This window comes from Littorina saxatilis, linkage group LG4 (genome assembly GCF_037325665.1).
Source record: "Littorina saxatilis isolate snail1 linkage group LG4, US_GU_Lsax_2.0, whole genome shotgun sequence".
NCBI classification, from domain to species: Eukaryota; Metazoa; Mollusca; class Gastropoda; order Littorinimorpha; family Littorinidae; genus Littorina; species Littorina saxatilis.
Genome location: NC_090248.1, coordinates 67,032,843 through 67,052,730, shown reverse-complemented (window position 1 = coordinate 67,052,730; position 19,888 = coordinate 67,032,843). Strand labels below are relative to the sequence as shown.

Sequence of the window (19,888 nt, the reverse complement as noted above, 5' to 3'; positions counted from 1 at the left end):
CAGGATAAGAGATATCCTGAGGGTATAAGTGATACTCCCACATACGTTGCACAAGCATAATTTGACGTTACCTTATATACGGTCCAACCGGTGTGCAATGGGTGGAGAGAGATCGACATCAAGAGAGAGAGAGAGAGAGAGAGAGAGAGAGAGAGAGAGAGAGAGAGAGAGAGAGAGAGAGAGAGAGATCGAAATGAGAGAGAGATCGAAATGAATGAGAGAGAGACAGAGAGAGAGAGAGAGAGAGAGAGAGAGAGAGAGAGAGAGAGAGAGAGAGAGAGAGAGAGAGAGAGAGAGAGAGAGAGAGAGAGAGAGAGAGAGAGAGAATGAATGTTCCACTGAACACACATCATACACTGACCTTCATATGCTGTATAACATTAGTCTTGATGTCTTCCACTGTCAATTTGCTGCGGGCATATCCGATGAAGAATGTTTTCGGGGGCAACAATCCATCTCGGAACAACCACCTTCAAAGACAACAAAACAATGCACTTTACATTATAGTTACTGTCATAGCAAATGCTTAAAGAGGAGACATATTTTAACAGACAAACAAACAAAAGCATGATGTGATTGTGAAACTTAATTTACAAGAGAGAGAGAGAGAGACAGAGACAGTAAGTGTTAGTGTGTGTTAGTTATTGTGTTAGTGTTAGCGTGTGTGTGTGTGTGTGTGTGCGTGTTCATCAATGTGTGCATGCTTGCCTGTGCTTGCGTGTGTGTTCATCTGTACTTATGTCCATGTGCATGAATACTCACAAACATAATACATTTCTATAGACCATAGACCTATATTATACTAACTTACCATAACGTTGGATAGATCTTCTTCTTTGCCAGATCACCCTAAAAAGTAAAGAAAAAAACACATATAAATCTTGTGAACAGCACACATTTCAAATTTTACTTTTCTTGTTGTTCATGCATAACTCCTTCCAATATAAAATCTGATATAATCTACCCTTACATGCATCTAAAAATAATATCAAAGCCAGTACGGAAGTTTACTGCAAAACGGGTCATGTCATGATACTGTATTACTATCAGTGGATAAGCTGTATCTAAAGTTAATATCAAAGCCAGTGTGGAAGTTTACTGCAAAACAGGTTCCTGTCATGATACACTAGTATAATACATACTATCAGTGGATATTAGCAAAATTTAAAAAAATGGCACAATTTGACCCTTATCGCAACTGGGACACATACCTATTCAAACAACCAAAAGATAAGCCACAAAATAAATGAAAAAAACACAAATCTGATCCACTTTATTTTTTCCTTCATAATTGCCAATCATAGAATTTCTGGTGGCACAATGCAAATATGAATTGAAAGCCTGAATGACTACATGTATATAATGGAAAACTTGGTGATAAAAAATTATGCTGTAACATCAAGCGACAAGCTGTTGTTGCTATGTAACTGTCGGTGGATGTGTAGAGTACAAGTCACAACACAAGTAAAAAACCAAACTGCACGTCACTTCAATAATGGCCTGGTGTTTACATTTGTAGTATTTGTAGCTGGCTTGATCAAGTTTTCTAAGCCCACAGCCACGTTATGGCAATAGTTTATACCTTCCATGATATAAACTTGCACACATCGCTTATTCAAATCAAATACATGCTTGGAAAACATGCTTTTTACTCTCTTCACGCTGCCGCCAAAGTACCGCTGATGGGGTCTATGTCGACCAAAAGAGTGTGTATAAAGGGAATCCCACAGGGTGGAGTTTTTCAATAAAACTTGCAAACCATACTTGAATTTTTAAGAAATATCAAAAAAGATTTGAAAAAACATCATATTCTACCGATGTTGCAAAGCATCACGTGACTTTCAGCGATATCAGCGAAACGCTACAGGAACTCCACCTACAGGGAATCCCACTCTTTTGGTCGACATAGACCCCATCAGCCAAAGTACCCCACAAAAAGAAGAGGAGTGTACTTGTGTCAAAACCTTCTAGTACTATCGGTGTATATAAGCGACAATACGACCAAGGCTGGGGAAACATGCAGTTTATACTAGTCAATAGTTTGAATAAACATATAATAGCAGTGAATAAATATACTGTGCATTTGGTAAGGAAAAGCCAAACAAGACAAAATGAAAAAGAAATTCAATACCATATTGCTAAATCAGTTTGTTCAACTAAGATTTTTGTAACTTCAATTATTTCTCATGCGTGTGCACATGTATTTCTATGTCTGTCTGTTCACGTGCACACCCACAACTAAGTGCCTGTGCAGTAAGGCCCGGTAGCTCAGTTGGTAGAGCACTGGACTTGTGATCGGAAGGTCGCAGGATCGAATTCGGGCCGGGACGGACACGGGTCAACTTTATGTGCAGACCCAGAGACGGAAGCCATATGTCCCACCCCCGTGTCATCACAATGGCACGTAAAAGACCTTGGTCATTCTGCCATAAGTGCAGGTGGCTGAATACACCTAAACACGCAGACACCTGGGTAGCGCGACTCCGTTGCTGCTAGCTTTCCACTGGGAGGAAGCGACCCGAATTTCCCAGCGATGGGACAATAAAGTAATGAAAATGAAAAATGAAATGAAAATGAAAAATGAAAATGAAATGGTAGACTGTAGTTAATGTACACAACTTTAAAAGTAAGGGGAAACAAACTGGCAAAAGAATGCTTAAAACTACTAAACATTTCAATACCAAAAATCATCACTCTTCTTCTTCTTCTTCCATTATTCATGAACTTGGTCCTTTTGGAGGTTTCAAGTTCACTCGCCCTCTTGTTTGGGTCATTACTAAATAAATGTTCCCACAAATCTCACTTGTTCTCCAGTTCAGGTGTCAGTCAAAGACCAAAACTCACACAACATTTCACGACTGTTCATTTTTATTCCTCAACAAGTCAACCCAGCACAGCAGTTGTACCAATATTTGCTACTGTTTAAAATTGTCATCAGCTATATATAGCTGCCTCAGACCACAGTCATGGCCTTGTTCAGGGCATTAGGCCTTGCACACAAGAGCCATGCATGTGATTTTTGCACTGACAAGAAAAGGGCATGATCAGACGGTACCATAGTTGACCTTAGTTGGGCCACTCACATCAATAATTTGACTCAGGAAAATAAATTTGGGTCGGGAAGGGGAGGGTGTGTGTGTCTGTGTGTGTGTGTGTGTGTGCCAGTGTGTGCCTGTAAGTCCCCCAATTTAAGACTTCCCCCCTTTTTAGTCCTTGCTTTTTCAGTTCTGTTCATGATTAACCTGTGTAGAATTACCCCCATTTTCAGATGTTCTGTTCATGGTTAACCTGTGTAGAATTACCCCCATTTTCAGATGTTCTGTTAATGATTAACCTGTGTAGAATTACCCCCATTTTAAGACCTGATCTCCGCTTTTTGGAGGTCTGAAAAGGGGGGTTCCACTGTACTCAAAACAAATTAACGACCAAATACAGTAGAACCTCTCTCTATAACGACTACCCAAGGGGCTAATAAAATGTGGTCCGGACAGATAGGTGGTCCTAATGGAACAGGGACAAATATGTGACCCTCCACCACGAAATGAGTCGCATGTCACCTCGCGCGGTTCTGCGCTAGGCTTAATATAAGTCCGGGGGGTGTCTGGTAACAGTGTGAGGGTCACCTTAGTCACAGGCTTATAACTCACAGTTTTCGCTCTTTTCTAAAACGGTTTTCACCACTGGATAGAGCATAAAAAACTTGTTCGGAAAATGTAAAAATATGAAAATCATGCAAAGGTGACATGCGACTCAATCCGTGGTGGAGGGTCACATATATAGAAAATACTTTGTTGGGGATAATCATAATCGAAAGGTGGTTGCCGAGGCAGGTTCCACTTAACTAAATAAAAACTCACTTGTCTGTAGAGGCCTTTGAAGGCTGTGTCCCTATGACAACATTTCATGACTTCTTTTGTATTCCTCAACAATTCACAAGCTGACATGTATGACATGAGATAAAGTCAGAGCTTACAGCATAGCAGTTTTGTTCAATATTTGGTATTGCTTTGTCAAGAGCTGCCTTATACACCGTATGGCCTTGTTCAGACAATAAGACCTTGCACTCAAGAGAGCTATGCAAGTTTACACTGACAAGGAACGAGCATGACCTGCATACAGCTGTACCGGCAGTTGCCATGACTGCATGTCACGAATCAAAATCTTTCAAGGGCCATGTGATGTCACATACTGATCTTAAAGATACTTTCCTTCCCATATAAACCATTTTATAAAGCTCTCTAGTCTCTATGTGCAAGACATAATCTTAAAAATACAGGGACACTTTGATGAAAACTGGTTCTTCATTTCAATGCTTATTGCCTCAGGTGCCGGGAGGCTAGTTCCACATGACTCTCACTCTCTATTACACATGTCGTATGCATTAATAGACCGCTTACTTCCCTTTGTTTGTCAGATCTTACAGATATCGTCCTTTTCCTGTTCTTTCTTTCTTTATTTGGTGTTTAACGTCGTTTTCAACCACGAAGGTTATATCGCGACGAGGGAAAGGGGGGAGATGGGATAGGGGAAAGGGGGGAGATGGGATAGAGCCACTTGTTAATTGTTTCTTGTTCACAAAAGCACTAATCAAAAAATTGCTCCAGGGGCTTGCAACGTAGTACAATATATGACCTTACTGGGAGAATGCAAGTTTCCAGCACAAAGGACTAAACATTTCTTACATACTGCTTGACTAAAATCTTTACAAACATTGACTATATTCTATACAAGAACCACTTAACAAGGGTAATAAGTGAAGAATTTTATGGGTGAGAAAAGGAAAGTAAAAGGACTTTGGGGAGGCAGAAATAGAGAAGAAACAAGAAAAAGATCCTAATTAGGTTCACGGCATCGAGAGTGATGCGACCTTCTCTCAGAAATTAGTAGAGAAGGCTCCCCCATCCACCACCGGGGGGACGCGCCTCTACGTCAATTAGGGGGCGCGAGGCCTTTTCCTGTTAACAACAGTGGTACCTGCGATGAGGAGCCCCTCTCGTGAGAGGACAGCTCCCATGAATGAAAGGACACCTTCTGTTGTACCTTTGCCTATTAACTTTATCAAAATACACTTGTCATGAAAGGACACCTGTTGTACCTTTGCCTATTAACTTTATCAAAATACACCTGTCATGAAAGGCCACCTGCAATACAGGTACACTTTTGGCTCATTCCCGAGGTGTCCCTTCATGAAATGTACCGCTGCATTTTATTAAAAAAATCACCGCAGATCTGTCCAAGTTTTTCCACAGGATAAGAGCCTGGACTATCCACTTGAACAAATACCAAAAGTCTTTGGTGTCGCTGCTTTCTGAGCGAGAATTTTACATTGAAAAAAGTAGTGACACCTGTGTCAATGTGCTAAATACATTCAGCAAAACATCCCCACAGCACAGAAAGCAGCCCGGCTGTTGGGTTTTGGTATGTGTCCAAGTGGAAGGGTGCTCTTATCCCAAGTGGAAGGGTACGTGCTCTTATCCCAAGTAAAAACACGGACTCATCTGTGGTAGTGTGTGTACCTGACAGTTCAACCAGGAAGCCAAAATATCTTGAAATCCTGTTACACTGTATCACTAGCAGTGACGACAAAGTGTCTTGATGACACACTCAACGTACATGGATCAAGATATACTTCAGGAATGCCTGTTTCAAACCTCATGCCAGTTTTGTGCCCTAGGTCTCTTTTTACACTCAACACTTATTGCTGACCCACCAGGAAAAGACTCCACCCTGCGGCACATAGAAGATCTCAAGGAGATTATAGCATGGTGATGGCTTTATTGATGAAAGATTGCGTATGATTCATTTTGCCTAGAACAATATTATGACCTGCTTGAATTTATTCAAACACTTCACTTCAGTATTAAATTAATCTTGCTTACTAAAAATGCAACATGACTGATTGCAGTATAAATTTAAATGAGGAAAATGAGACATAGTACAAGGATTTTTTCTCTCACTCTCTTTCCCTCTTTGTTTGTCGTGAATTCAAAAACTGAACATGAAACCACTGACATTGTAAATCTATGCACTAAAAAGGCAGAATTTTTGATGAAGATAACATATTGTACGTTACTTTGCACAATTCTTGCAGACAACAAGCAGCTTTAAACTAGTAAGGGCAAATAACACAAGAAAGCTGGTTTTATAGATGCATCAGTGCTTAAAAAACTGAAGTCAGAAGCAGTGTTAAATAAATCACATCAATGAACATTATAGAACATTCAGTTCAACTTGAAGCATACACACCAGTGATACATTTAATCAGTACTGCCCCAATGTCCTATTTTCCCTCACAAAAATAGCAGTAAAGAAGTATTCCAGTTCTTCACCTTATCCTCCGGCTAAATACCTTACACTTAGCAACCCTCTGATCAGGGCATCAAAAGCCCATTATTAACCTCAAGATTGGTCGCCGTGCTACTTTTCACCATGTTCATGCTTCTGACATGTGTGGATGATTTCAAGACATCAGTCTCATCATTTGCTAAACTTCTGTATTCACCAAGAATTCTATAAGACATTTCGATCATTGCCTGAGTTTAAAACAGTATTTTTCAAAGTAATCCTTCCTCTTATTCTCAAAACGGACATACTGTACTAAAGAAATTTGACCTTACCTGTGGCTCAATAAACTTAATACTTTTGACATTACTGTCTAGAGCCTTTGTCTCTCTTTCAAACTTATATTCACACACACACACACATACCACCATCTACATTGTGAATAAAAAGACTTCTAGGTAATATTTTCTCTCCAATAGAACAGGTATGACAATCTAAGTAGTACCAGATGATAAGGATTGGTCACCGGGGCATGACGTACTACACTTCTATAACAGGTAACAGACCATTGCAAAAAAATGGACATTTTCCCCACGTACCACTTTGTCACATTCAGGTGAGTCTGAAGGAAATCCCTATCCGAGTGCAATAAGCAACAAAACAAACAAAAAGTAAAAAAGAGAACTAGCAAGAAACTCTTCGGTGCAGATCATCTATCTACATTTGACTAAATCTCATACATTATACAAATCACAAGTATATCATGTATACCTTCCCTGTAATACACCCATGTACATAATTACACCCCTGTACATAATTACACCCCTGTACATAATTACACCCCTGTACATAATTACACCCCTGTACATGTTTACACCCCTGTACATAATTACACCCCTGTACATAATTACACCCCTGTACATAATTACACCCCTGTACATAATTACACCCCTGTACATAATACACCCCTGTACATAATTACACCCCTGTACATAATTACACCCCTGTACATAATTACACCCCTGTACATAATTACACCCCTGTACATAATACACCCCTGTACATAATTACACCCCTGTACATAATTACACCCCTGTACATAATTACACCCCTGTACATAATTACACCCCTGTACATAATTACACCCCTGTACATAATTACACCCCTGTACATAATTACACCCCTGTACATAATTACACCCCTGTACATAATTACACCCCTGTAATTACACCCCTGTACATAATTACACCCCTGTACATAATTACACCCCTGTACATAATTACACCCCTGTACATAATTACACCCCTGTACAGGTTTCATTCTGTCTGTCTGTCTGTTTCTTTTGTTTTTGTTTGTGTATGCTTCAAAACTCTCATTCCACAAAAATCTTTGTCGAACTGCAGCATGTCAGACCCTACAGATCAACATGCTCAACTCACAGAAGAAAACATGTTTCTGCTTCAGCATAATCATACCTGTCAACCCATTATCCATGGTTTTTTTGTTTGTTTAAGGCAAAAAAAAAAAATTGTCTGTTTAGGGTAACCCAACCGACCCTATCGATTTGGCGCCGACCCAAAAACTTTTTTTTGATTTAAAAAAAAAAAAAAAAAAAAAAAAGAGGTAAAAATGCTAAAAAGAGACATTTGGCGTTTCTTTCTCTCCCTTTCTCTCTGTTTTATTTATACGTTAGTTTTGAAACATGTATTCATCAAATATAAGAAGTGAATGTTCAGCCTACATAGCATTTACAAAAAAAAAAAACAAAAAAAAAAAAAAAAAAAAACCTACCTACCTACCGACCCTACTTTTTTTGGTCATGTTACCCTAAACAGACAATTTTTTTTTTTTGGCCTAACAGCATGTTTTCGGACAGAATTCAATGGTTAATGCATTAGCTGTCAGAATGCCCGCAGCTTTGCTTGCAGAAATAAAAGGGCAGCTGTAATTTGCATGCACAGCTGTGATGTCTAAATCAATAAGTTTGAGAACGTTTCAGTTTGTGTGTGATGCCTTGTAGAGTTTGATCTAACCTGAGCTGATTTTCTTCTGATGTGAATTTATGTGTGTGTGTGTGTGTGTGTGTGTGTGTGTGTGTGTGTGTGTGTGTGTGTGTGTGTGTGTGTGTGTGTGTGTGAGAGATGGTATGTGCCTGTGAGTGCAAACATATGTGTGCAACAGTCATCTGTGGATTTTTTTCTTCTTGTATTTTTCCATCCAACTCATTCATAAATTTGCAATCATGGTTTACTTTGTTTACATACAAACCAAACCGACTGCAACAATGACTAAACAAAATAAATGGTGACAGTTGCTTTTTACTGCTAAGGTTACCATGCCGACACAACCTCTCGTCTTTATGCACTCTTTCCAAAGCAGGCTAAAGAGTCAGCCTAATTTCTTCCCCTCTAGACCACAATAAATATATCTGGAACTGGGTTATTTTACGAGTGACAAGTAACAAGCATTAAATGTCAGGCCAGTCAACACACTGCTTCAACCGTGTCATTTCCCCTCCAGTTTCCCCTTCAGTCGACAGCAACAGTCATAAGTTGCGTTTACATCAGTGCGTGCGTTTACATCAGAGCGTGAAAACTGACCCCCCGTGTAATCGAGTTGTAAAGCGTGTATTGATCATCGATACACCCGGCAATAATAATGCTTTGTCTCAGATGTTAACCCGTGAGCGATCAATAGAATTCGTGGCTGCGCCCAAATTGTTTAGTCACTCTACATTACACCGTTGAGGTGGTGAAGTTCCCGGACTTGCAAGAGCAGTTAGAACGGACGAGGAACGGATAAACTTACTTTTCCTTTTTTTGTTCCACACAACAACTTTACGACACGACATGAAAAAATGAACTCACCGATGCGCCCATAATGACGAAGACAAAAGAGCTGCCATGGCCTTCTTGGTCCACAGTCTCGCGTATTTTTTCCAAAATATCTTTCGTTGCTTCAGCGCTCGCCATGACTGTAACTCCCTTTGCAGACGAAGTTGGAGCAGGAAGTAGAATATCCGCAGGTTCGGCTCGGTTTTGTGTGCGAGAATGACCGTCGCTGATTGGATGAATTGTCGCGGGTAAGCCGAACTCCTCCCTCTTGTAGTGGCGGTACATCAAAAGAATTCCTCCCCAGGACTGACCTTGAAAATATAACTGATCTTGCTGAGGCGAATATATCTCGGTGATGTTCAAGTCTCTGTCTTTTCACAAACTTTGTGACAAAGGCCTCATATTAGAGGACAGTGAACAGAGAAGAAAGTAAAAGTGATATAACGCCACCTGTGCACGTTACATGGTCGAGTTTCTTTGTGTTATAACTGATTTATAGTACCAGTGAAATATATATATATTCACATACGACATGGACCTGTATTTGCGCAAGAGTTATAAGGACAAGAAAAGCTCTCTCCATTTCTGCTGATTCACGCACAGGCGCATAACTGAAACATCGTTGCGCGGACTAAGACTGCGCCCACGCATGCACCGCTGTTCTAAAGCAAAACATTGATTGCAGATGTTGTCTTTTTTTCCGTTTGAAACTGCCAGCATTGCCGGAGGTCCGAACTAAGTTAAGTACCCGTACGGGTTGACTAACTGCCTGGCACGACAAACTTAGAAATCCGAACGCGCTGCAGTGTGAAAGCGGCATATGGTGGCCGCCTCAGAAACGATGTGTGTTAGTCTGGCGCCTGTGCCAGATTAAGGATGCACTATGTAGCCTACAAGAGCGACTAGGTCGCGTCCAGCGGCTCTAACGCAATGTCGTTAATATACTTATACTATAGTGCGTAATGCAGAACTGATGTAAACCATGACACATGAAAACCAGTAATGATGAGAGCTTTGAAACTGACATGTTCAGTCTCGAGTATACTATCGAGTCAGAAAGGTGACAGAGGCAGAAAGCTGACAACATTACACCGGCCGGGTTTTGATGATGCTGATTGAGCTGATGCCGTTGATAGGGGACATATAGGGCTTTGAAACGCTCAGCTGCCAGACTGTATAGTACCGGTGTCACGCCGTCATATTACCCCCTCGATTTATACTCGAGACTGAAATATTCTTTCCTGGTAACATTAATGAAGTGACATTATTTAAGAACGAAAAGCATGTCAGTTTCTTGCATGTGAAGAAAATTGGTGGTGAAATTTAATAGATTTCACCCCGCAAAAAATCGATTTCTTCGAAAACGTGTACCGAGTGGTTACGTCCCTTGAATGAGAAGGGAAACATTTTAGGACAAATCACATTTCTAAGTTAAATACAAAAAATTGGTTGGACAAATTTGGCCCCATGAATGTAACGGGTACCCAAGGTCGCTCATCGACAGTACTATCGAAGGGTGTTTTTTTGTTCAGTGTGGAGTTTATACAAGATCACAGTCTCGGACGCTGCGTAGCCGCCGAAAATGCCGCATTTGAGAAAAAAAGACACTAAAAGAGTAACAAAATGACCTAACTGTATGTTACCAAAGAGGTCGGAACAATCACGTCAGTATGTGCCACCCCATGTACCACTCTGTGTCTATGCCAGATGCATGGACATGCAGGACATAGACCACAGCAAGTTCAGTGAAATTTGCAGAAAGACACGGACCTGGGAAGGATGACAGACGGACGGAAATTGGAATCCATCGAAAAACAAGAAAACCTCTGTTCGGATCCTGCTCTGCTTGTCCAAGACCAAGGAAAAACGTTGGGATGACCCCTCGTACGTCATCGATTCGCCGGGAGTCTTCCGTTCTGCCGAGCTCTGATCACAGGCACGCGTGAAGTTTAGATCAACATAGAAGTAGGTCTACGGGCTTTATCAGCGGTCATCACTCACACTCTGTGGCATAGTTCGTTTCCAGCAGAAGACTGTGATTATATATATATAATGCAGAGTTCCTTTTTCGCATTTGTGTGCTTGGCTTGTCGCATTGGTGTATCATATCACGTCAGTCATGCGAGAAGACAAAAACCTAGGCCAGTCTCACACATACTGTACATTATGTCTTTCATATATACTGTTAATCCAACCCACACAGTTTTTACTATGACTGATATGAAGAGTTGACTGAGTGCATCCAAGTCAATCTTAGGCCTGACGCCGACGAAGCTGTATTTTCTTTTCAGCGTCGCAGAGAAATATATATACCATATCGATTGTCTTATATATATATGAATACAAATATAATTATATATATATATATACCCACCGACACACTGAGTGACTGATGTTAATGGTCTCGACAGCCCGAGCACTGATTAGCTCGATCACCGCAGCACTCACTAACAGCGCATCTGGCAGTCAGGCGTCAGTCAAGTCAGCTAAGATAAGTAATCCACTTGGTGCACACAGCGTTTCGCAGAACGATGATGATCTATTCTTTGCACGATGCTAAAGATCAATAATAATATTAACACCGTCGTGTGATGCCGGTGAACTGACGTGCCTCTCTGGCCTCGCTGTTCGCGGACTGTCATTCAATAGCTGGCTGCATCTGATCGTGTGTTAGAACGTTGTGCACGTCCCAGTGCGGAGAGTGGAGCCGGGAGATATTAGAGCATATCCGACGCCGATTAGTTAATTTGCATAATATGGAGGGTTTGGCATCTGAACTGAATTTAGCAGACCGTATTCACAATTCGTGAATGAACTCTTGAAAGAGGGCGGTCTAACCTTGTGCCAAAAAAACCCACCCAACTGTATAACAATAATCCGATTAGAGGAATTCTGCGAGTGAATTTAAGGATAAGGCTATTTTTGTTGGTGGCAGCAGAACTTCCCGGCGGTTGCAGAATCGCGGCTCTGGTCAAAGCCATAACTTATACTTTCTCAAATGCATGATTTTACGATAAAAGAAAACTGAAAATTAAACATTATCTGGGGAAGAAATTGGTAATTGTCACCGATATGGTTATTTTCTCGTGAAAATTTTAATTTTTGCGTGAACATTTTAAATATGTGGTTCTGGCGCTGGTAAGCCGTCATAAGGTGGCGGATATACCCGACTGCGCAAGCAGCCAGAAATGAGTTGCTCATCAAAGGTATGAATGTTCGCAACGGTACCTTGCAAGTGTCTCACACTAACCCGCCCTTCATTCTGCGTGATAATTCTGGAACCGAAGAGCCGTCAACAAAACTGTGGGTATCAGATATTCCCATTTCAGTAGCAAACAGTGAAATTGAACACTCTATCGTGAAGACTGGCTGTGAACTAAGATCGGCCATAAAACTTGAGTGTTACAGAGACAAAGACAACAAGCTAACAAGGTTTCAGACAGGGAGGAGGTTCGTTTTCATAACCGTCCCCTAAACACCCCTTGAGAAAACACTCGCTGTTGCCGGGTTTCAGGCAAAGATCTACCATAGGGAACAGAAGACAGTGAGAAAAGATATTGTATGTTCAAAATGCCTGCAGACCAACCACCATGTCTGTGTGTGTGTGTGAAAATGATGTGGTGTGCCTTGCTTGCAAGTTGGCGGGGCATGAGCGTGGGGACAGTGTCTGTGCTTTCTCCGGAAACAACACAGTGCAGAACATGACAGGACAAGACAGCGACAAACAGACGAACGCACTGACGGTAGTGGAGGCTCAATCTTCCATTGACACTAGTGCAGCCACACATGACAGCGCGCTGCACGTGCCAAGCGTGAGCAAAACCGACAAAGACGAACTGAACATGGTAGGCCTACAGACAAAACAAAGGGGAAGGGAGGTGGAGGTAAACAGGTGTTGTCAAGAGGGAGAAAAGAGCAGAAAACACCAGTTGACAGGAGACAGCTCACCCTATCCATGAGTATGCCACGCGTGGAGCACGGGAGACAGCGATCAACAACACCAAAGCGTCGCCTTTCTGGAGAGAAGGACCGCTCACCCGTGGACAAGTTTCCGAGGCGTGATAAAACAGACAGTGACAACGCAGAAGAACAGGGGGGGGGGGGGGGGGGGAGGGATGGGTAGAAGGCGAAGGAGAGCTACCTGATGAAAGAGAGAGGTGGGGATAACGGGTTGTCAGTGTCAGGACTTGGATTTCGATTTTGGACTGGATTACGGACGAGCCCTTTGATCACGATTTTGGTATCTAGTCTGAAAAGACTTGATATGACAACGTTCACTACCAACGTATCATGCCCTAATGGCGAGTAAACTGCGTGTATGTTCGTTGAATTGTAGATGACTGAGAAACAAATGGAAAAGAACAACCGTTGTTTAAATTTTTGAGAGAAAAAAAGTTTGATATTATTTGTTTGCAAGAAACACACATAAGTTGTAAAGATGTAATATTGTGGGAAAAACAATGGGGAGGGGAAGTATTTGCACAAGCTGGAACATGTTACAGTAAGGGTGAGGTCATTTTGACGTCAAAACATTTTGATGGAAAAATTGAATTAGTAAAAAAACAAGAACGGGTTGTTGTTATCTCTGTAGAATACAGAAAACAGTGCATTAATATTATAAATGTGTATGCTCCAAATGAATCAAATGAGAAAATGGCATTTTTCCGTTATATTAGAAATATTGTGGATGAATTTGAAACCGACTAGTTTATCTTATGTGGTGATTTTAACTGTGTGGTCAACAATGAACTTGACATTATTTCTGGCCGGCCTCATAGTAACAGAGAAATTGAAGTTTTCACAGATTTAACCAATACCTTAACTGACATATGGAGATACTTTCATCATGATGAAAAAGATTATACCTGGAACAGATTTAATCCCTTTGTTGCCAGGCGTCTTGATTATTGTTTTGTATCTAGAGGAGTGTTGTTATCGTGTGTATCAGCAGATCATATTTGTGTTCCAAGTTCAGATCACAAAGCTGTTGTTGTCGAAATGAATGACAAGGATTTTATTAGAGGTCCAGGTTACTGGCGGTTCAACAATAGTTATTTGAAAAATCAACATTTTCTGGAACAAATGAATTCACTTCTGCATGTTTTGGTTGAAGAAGCCGAGAATGATACCTCAGCAATAAACAGATGGGAATTGGCAAAAGTACAGATAAGAAATTTCTGCATTGAATTTGGTAAAAAACCAGTCGTGTAATAGGAAAAATGAAGAAATCAGGTTACAAACCCGCCTTAGAGAACTGGAAAGATTATTGATTAATAAGATTGAAAATAATGGGTTGCAAACAGAATTATTAAAATTGAAACAAAAGTTAGAATTATTAGAACTAGAAAAAGCAAGGGGTGCACAGGTTAGAGCTAGGGTGAAGTGGATAGAAGAGGGGGAAAAAACCACAATTTTTTTTTGTAACTTAGAAAAAAGACAAAAGAAGAAAAACATTATGTCACGCCTCAGCACTTTAGCAGGTGAAACAATAACCGACCAGAAATTGATTTTACAAGAACAAAAAGAATATTATACACTTTTGTATAGTCTGAAAACTGATTCTGAAAATACGGTAAAAGATAGTTTGGATTTTTTGTCGCAAGAATTTGTTCCACGCCTTAGTGAAGAACAGTCACGTTTATGTGAGGGGTTAGTAACTCCCGCAGAAGCAGCCGACGCTCTGCATCTGTGTAGCATGAAAAATGGCTCGGCCCCCAGGGTTGATGGAATTTCTATTGATTTCATGAAAGTACTTTGGAGCAAGATAAGCAGATTGCTTGTTGATTCATTTAATGAATCATTTGAAAGGGAAGAGTTATCATATACGCAAAATCAAGGGGTGATAATATTATTGCATAAAGGAAAAGATTTGGATAGAGAACGATTAAGTAATTGGAGACCAATTACTTTAACTAATACTGATTATAAGATTCTAGCTAAAGTTTTGGCAAGAAGAATGGGTTTAGTAATTAATGAACTAATCAGTGTAGATCAGGTTGGTTACCTAAAAGACAGAAATATATCAACAGTGATTAGAACGATTGATGATGCGGTTAATTACTTTAATGTTAGTGGAAAGACGGGTTATCTGCTTGTCCTGGATTTAAAAAAAAGCTTTCGACAGTATATCAAAGTCGCTACTTCTTAAAGGCACAGTAAGCCTCCCGTAAACCATCACAGAGCTCCCCGAGCGTCTATATACAGTACAAGCACACTTCCATTTGAACGCTCACCGAACGGGAACATCCTGGCTGCTTTCTGTCGAGCGTGACGGAAATTTTCAAAGAATTTATTTTCGTGAACTTGCTCCTCTACAACAATGGCGCCTCGTTTTGGTGCTGGACGGCTGTTATGAATATTCAATACCGGATATCACGCCCGGACAGTAAGCTTCCCGTAAACCATCACAGATACTGTCAGGCTTTTACACACAGTACAAACACCCTTCCATTTGAACGCTCACCAAACGGGAACATCCATGGTGCCCTACGTAAAGAGCGAGCAATTTTTAAAGAATTAATTTTGCAGATTGTCTCGAACACTTTTTGGACCCATCCTGAACTCAGGTCAAAAATGAGTTACTTCCCTTCGGGTCTCATTCTATCGATGTAAACTGGCGATAGCCGTGGATCGATGATTATCAAAATGTTTTTGGACCGTGGTGCGTTTTTGCGCTTGACCTAACTTTTAAAATCTAAATAATAAATTGACAGCTTGTTACACAAACATTCTTTGATGAAAAAAGATTTTTTTTTTCATCAAGACAAGATCAATCAATCAATCAATCAATGACGCTTATATCGCGCATATTCCGTGGGTACAGTTCTAGGCGCTCTGCAGTGATGCCGTGTGAGATGAAATTTTATACGGCCAGTAATTGCAGCCATTTCGGCGCATATTTACCTTTCACGGCCTATTATTCCAAGTCACACGGGTATAGGTAGACAATTATTAACTGTGCCTAAGCAATTTTGCCAGGAAAGACCCTTTTGTCAATCGTGGGATCTTTAACGTGCACACCCAATGTAGTGTACACGGGGGGGGAGTTCGGACACCGAAGAGAGTCTGCACACAAAGTTGACTCTGAAATAAATTTCCGCCGAACCTGGGATCGAACTCACGCTGACAGCGGCCAACTGAATACAAATCCAGCGCGCTACCAACTGAGCTATATCCCCGCCCCGATCAGTACAATTCGATTCAGTTGTGAAAGTTTGAAAAAAGAAAAGCCCGGAAGCAGGGTCACGCAAGGGTCGTAGCAGACGACGGTTTATGCCGCACATCGCCGTTCCTCTCAACAGTCAAAAGCCATCGCTAGAGTTCTTGTGAACCACAGCCGTTTGTTTCGTCCATAAAAACGTGCTATTGTAGATAAGCTCACATCGAGTCGCATTCAAATGACTAACTGACGACTACATTGTGAAAAAGGGAAACTGGATCACACGAGTTCACGATGGCTCAGGGGTAAGATAAACCACGCAAAAATAAATTCTTTGAAAATTGTTCGCTCTTGGAGGGCACCTAGGATGTTCTCAATCGGTGAGTGTTTAAATGAAAGGGTGTTTGTACTGTGTGTAAAAGCCTGACCGTATCTGTGATGGTTTACGGGAGGCTTACTGTGCCTCTTAACAGCTATTGTGTTTTCAGCGTAGCAATAGGGCCCGATATTTAGACGAGACAAGTAGTAATGCCGACGAGTCGAAGACGAGTCGCATTATACTTGTTCGAGTCTAAATATCGGACCCTATTGCTACGCTGAATATACTGTAGCGATTATATAGCTGTTCTGACCTTTATTTGTTGTTTCATACTTACAAAATGACAGTTTTTGCGTCGATGCGTTGATCTCAGGTTTTGATAGCAGACGCCGTTTCTTATGCGCATTTGTTTTGCGCAGGCGCCACACCGCTGACTTTGGAAAAAAACTCGATTTGACAACACAGGTGTTAAACAGCTTTTTATTAGTTCATTCGTATACAACAAAAAGAAGTTTGAGTTTTTTTAATTTTGAACAAGACTACTTATGAAGAAGACCAAAACACAACATCAACGGAAAACTAGAAACAACGGATGCAACAAGGGGAGGAAAAGAGAACAGCTAATCCGTACAAAGCGAGCAGACGGCAGCGACGTTTCCAGTTTGGGTGAATGGCATTCAGTATACTTGTCTCGTCATGAAGCGAATTTTTCAACCTCAGCTATAAACGACTACATGAATGTTAGTGCCATGGGTTGTACATCAATACTTCAGAGGGGAAGTGGGGTATTTAGTGTGGAGTTACGAGATAAGAAAAGCCGAATGCGAAAATGTGTGTCAGTCGGCAACTGTGAACAAAGCTCACAGGCACACAAAAACGGCTGTTCCGTTGTACTCCCCTGTTTGTACTACATCTTTCGACTTTGGGCATTTTGTGGTGTTTAGGGACAGAAAATAATAGGTTTAGTCCTGTTTCATCGGGAAGTTAGCAGAAAAGGGTATGCTATCGACATTTGTAAAGCTGAAAAACATTCCCGAAAAGAGTTTCAAGTTGTCAGTGTATGCTGTTGTCGATCCAGTCAGTGAAACATCGTGTGGTACAGGTGGGTAAACCGGAACCATGCGTCTTTGTTATTGACAATATGCTTTTGGATATTGAGAAAAATGGCCGACTTCCGTAGCATTATGCTTTGATGATCGGAAGAGACGTAGAGGTTACATGCCGAGTCTCAGTGATTATCAAAAATAATGGTCGAAGTTAGCGGATCATGAAAAATGCGAGCTTCAATTAGCTTTTGTCGGGCGTCAATCCCCGATGAAGACCTCGAAGTTTCAAATGGAAGCATGTTAATGTGTAATTAATGACAGGTAATTTTTAATGAGTTGGGGCATTCTGACCAATCACAGGATCTGTTTCATTAAAACGCAAACTTGATTGAATTACAATTACACATTAACATGCTTCCATTTGAAACTTCGAAGTCGTCATCGGGGATTGACGCCCGACCAAAGCTACGGAGCGTAGCGACGGAGGGCTTCAATTAGACTTTGGGAGGGCGTCAATCCACGATGATTACCGAGAAGTTTCATTGAAATGGAAGCATGTTAATGTTATTGTAATTCAATCTGACGACGATCTCTTTCCTGCTTTTATGCGATGGTAAACAGACAGAATTGGTTCTGTTCTGTTCACACACTACTACATGGCTTGCTGTGTCGTACCAGATTTACACGAGTTGGTTTTTTTTAAATATTGAACTGCGAGCGAAAGCGAGCTGTTCACTATTTGAAAAAGCAACGAGTGTAAATCTGGTACGACACAGCAAGCCATGTAGTATTCTGTTTATCCTACATACTGTACTTACGTGTATTTTACTGAAAATGTCCTGCATTCGAGGCAGCTATAAATTGAAGACGCTTGTTTTGGAACCTCGATCTCTTCTAAAGCCTCGTGCAATCTATTACGTCAAAGCAAAGAAACGTCACTCTGAAAGTGTGGCGTGGCGTGTTAGTTCTAAAGATTCATCGAGGGTAATTAGCGAGCGCAATTTGTGTTTCTATAATGACGTTTGTCTCGGTGACTTTGGCATCATAAGCAGTAGAAAAACAGGTCCCTGCCAGACTTGCTTGACATGACCTCATTTACATGATATACACACGTGTGATTTGAACGATTATTATCTTACGGGTGTCTCTCTCACGTATGTAGGATAATCGACAATTAATGACCGGTAATTTTTAATGAGTTGGGGCATTCTGACCAATCACATGATCTGTTTCATTAAAACGCAAACTTGATTGAATGACAATATCAATTATCGTACAAATAAAGTGACTCAGTCATAAGTGTTTGTATGTCCAGCAGATTTTTGAAAGTGTTAATAGTTTGTGCATTTTTAACAACATCAGACAGTGTGTTCCATGATGGTGCAACTCTGTTAGAAAAGAAATGTTTCCGGATATTAGTTTTCAATAAAGATTTTGTCCGTATTTTTCCTCGTTACATTAGTGGTAAGACTTCTTGAAAAAAGACTGGACTTTGAGATGATAGGCACTTGACACGAAGTCAGTTTTGGGCACTTGACACGAAGTCAGTATTGGGCACTTGACACGAAGTCAGTATTGGGCACTTGACACGAAGTCAGTATTGTGTCCGAACCACCCCCCGTGTATACTACATTGGGTGTGCACGTTAAAGATCCCACGATTGACAAAAGGGTCTTTCCTGGCAAAATTGCTTAGGCGGCACAGTTAATAATTGTCTACCATACCCGTGTGACTTGGAATAAGGCCGTGAAAGGTAAATATGCGCCGACATGGCTGCAATCTACTGGCCGTATAAAATTTCATCTCACACGGCATCACTGCAGAGCGCCTAGAACTGTACCCACGGAATATGCGCGATATAAGCCTCATTGATTGATTGATTGAGTATTGGGAAGGGGCAGGACCCCCGAATGAAGACTTCTCCCTTTTGTTAGACCTTGTTTTCTCACATGTTCTGCTCTGAGTCTGACCGATTTAACTCCATATTTAAAGGTGGTCGTCTACATTTTTGCTTTTTTTCAATAATCTTATGGTTAGATTTCGCAAAAAAGTTATGTCAGATGATGAATGAACCATGGGGAAAAAAAGTTATAGAAAAAAATATGTAAAAAAAGATTTTATTTTTGGGTAACGTGACTCACGCTTCCAATATTTTGTTTTCTGTTTGCTGAGAACATGTGCTTTGGCTAAAAATACTGACCAATCAAATTCATTATGTCACTATGCTTATAGCCACGCCCAAACAAGT

At 40.8% G+C, this 19,888-nt stretch overlaps 2 long non-coding RNA genes across 2 annotated transcripts in view; one reads left to right on the top strand and one right to left on the bottom strand.

Moving 5' to 3' along the window:
• Positions 1-19,888, top strand: part of LOC138965444 (uncharacterized) — a 92,046-nt gene that overhangs the window by 16,356 nt on the left and 55,802 nt on the right. The gene's annotated exons all lie outside the window — the stretch shown is intronic.
• Positions 339-9,442, bottom strand: LOC138963617 (uncharacterized). The gene is made up of 3 exons (XR_011454880.1): positions 9,150-9,442; positions 812-849; positions 339-470 (listed from the first exon to the last, which is right to left on the bottom strand). It is a non-coding gene; the product is annotated as an uncharacterized lncRNA (long non-coding RNA).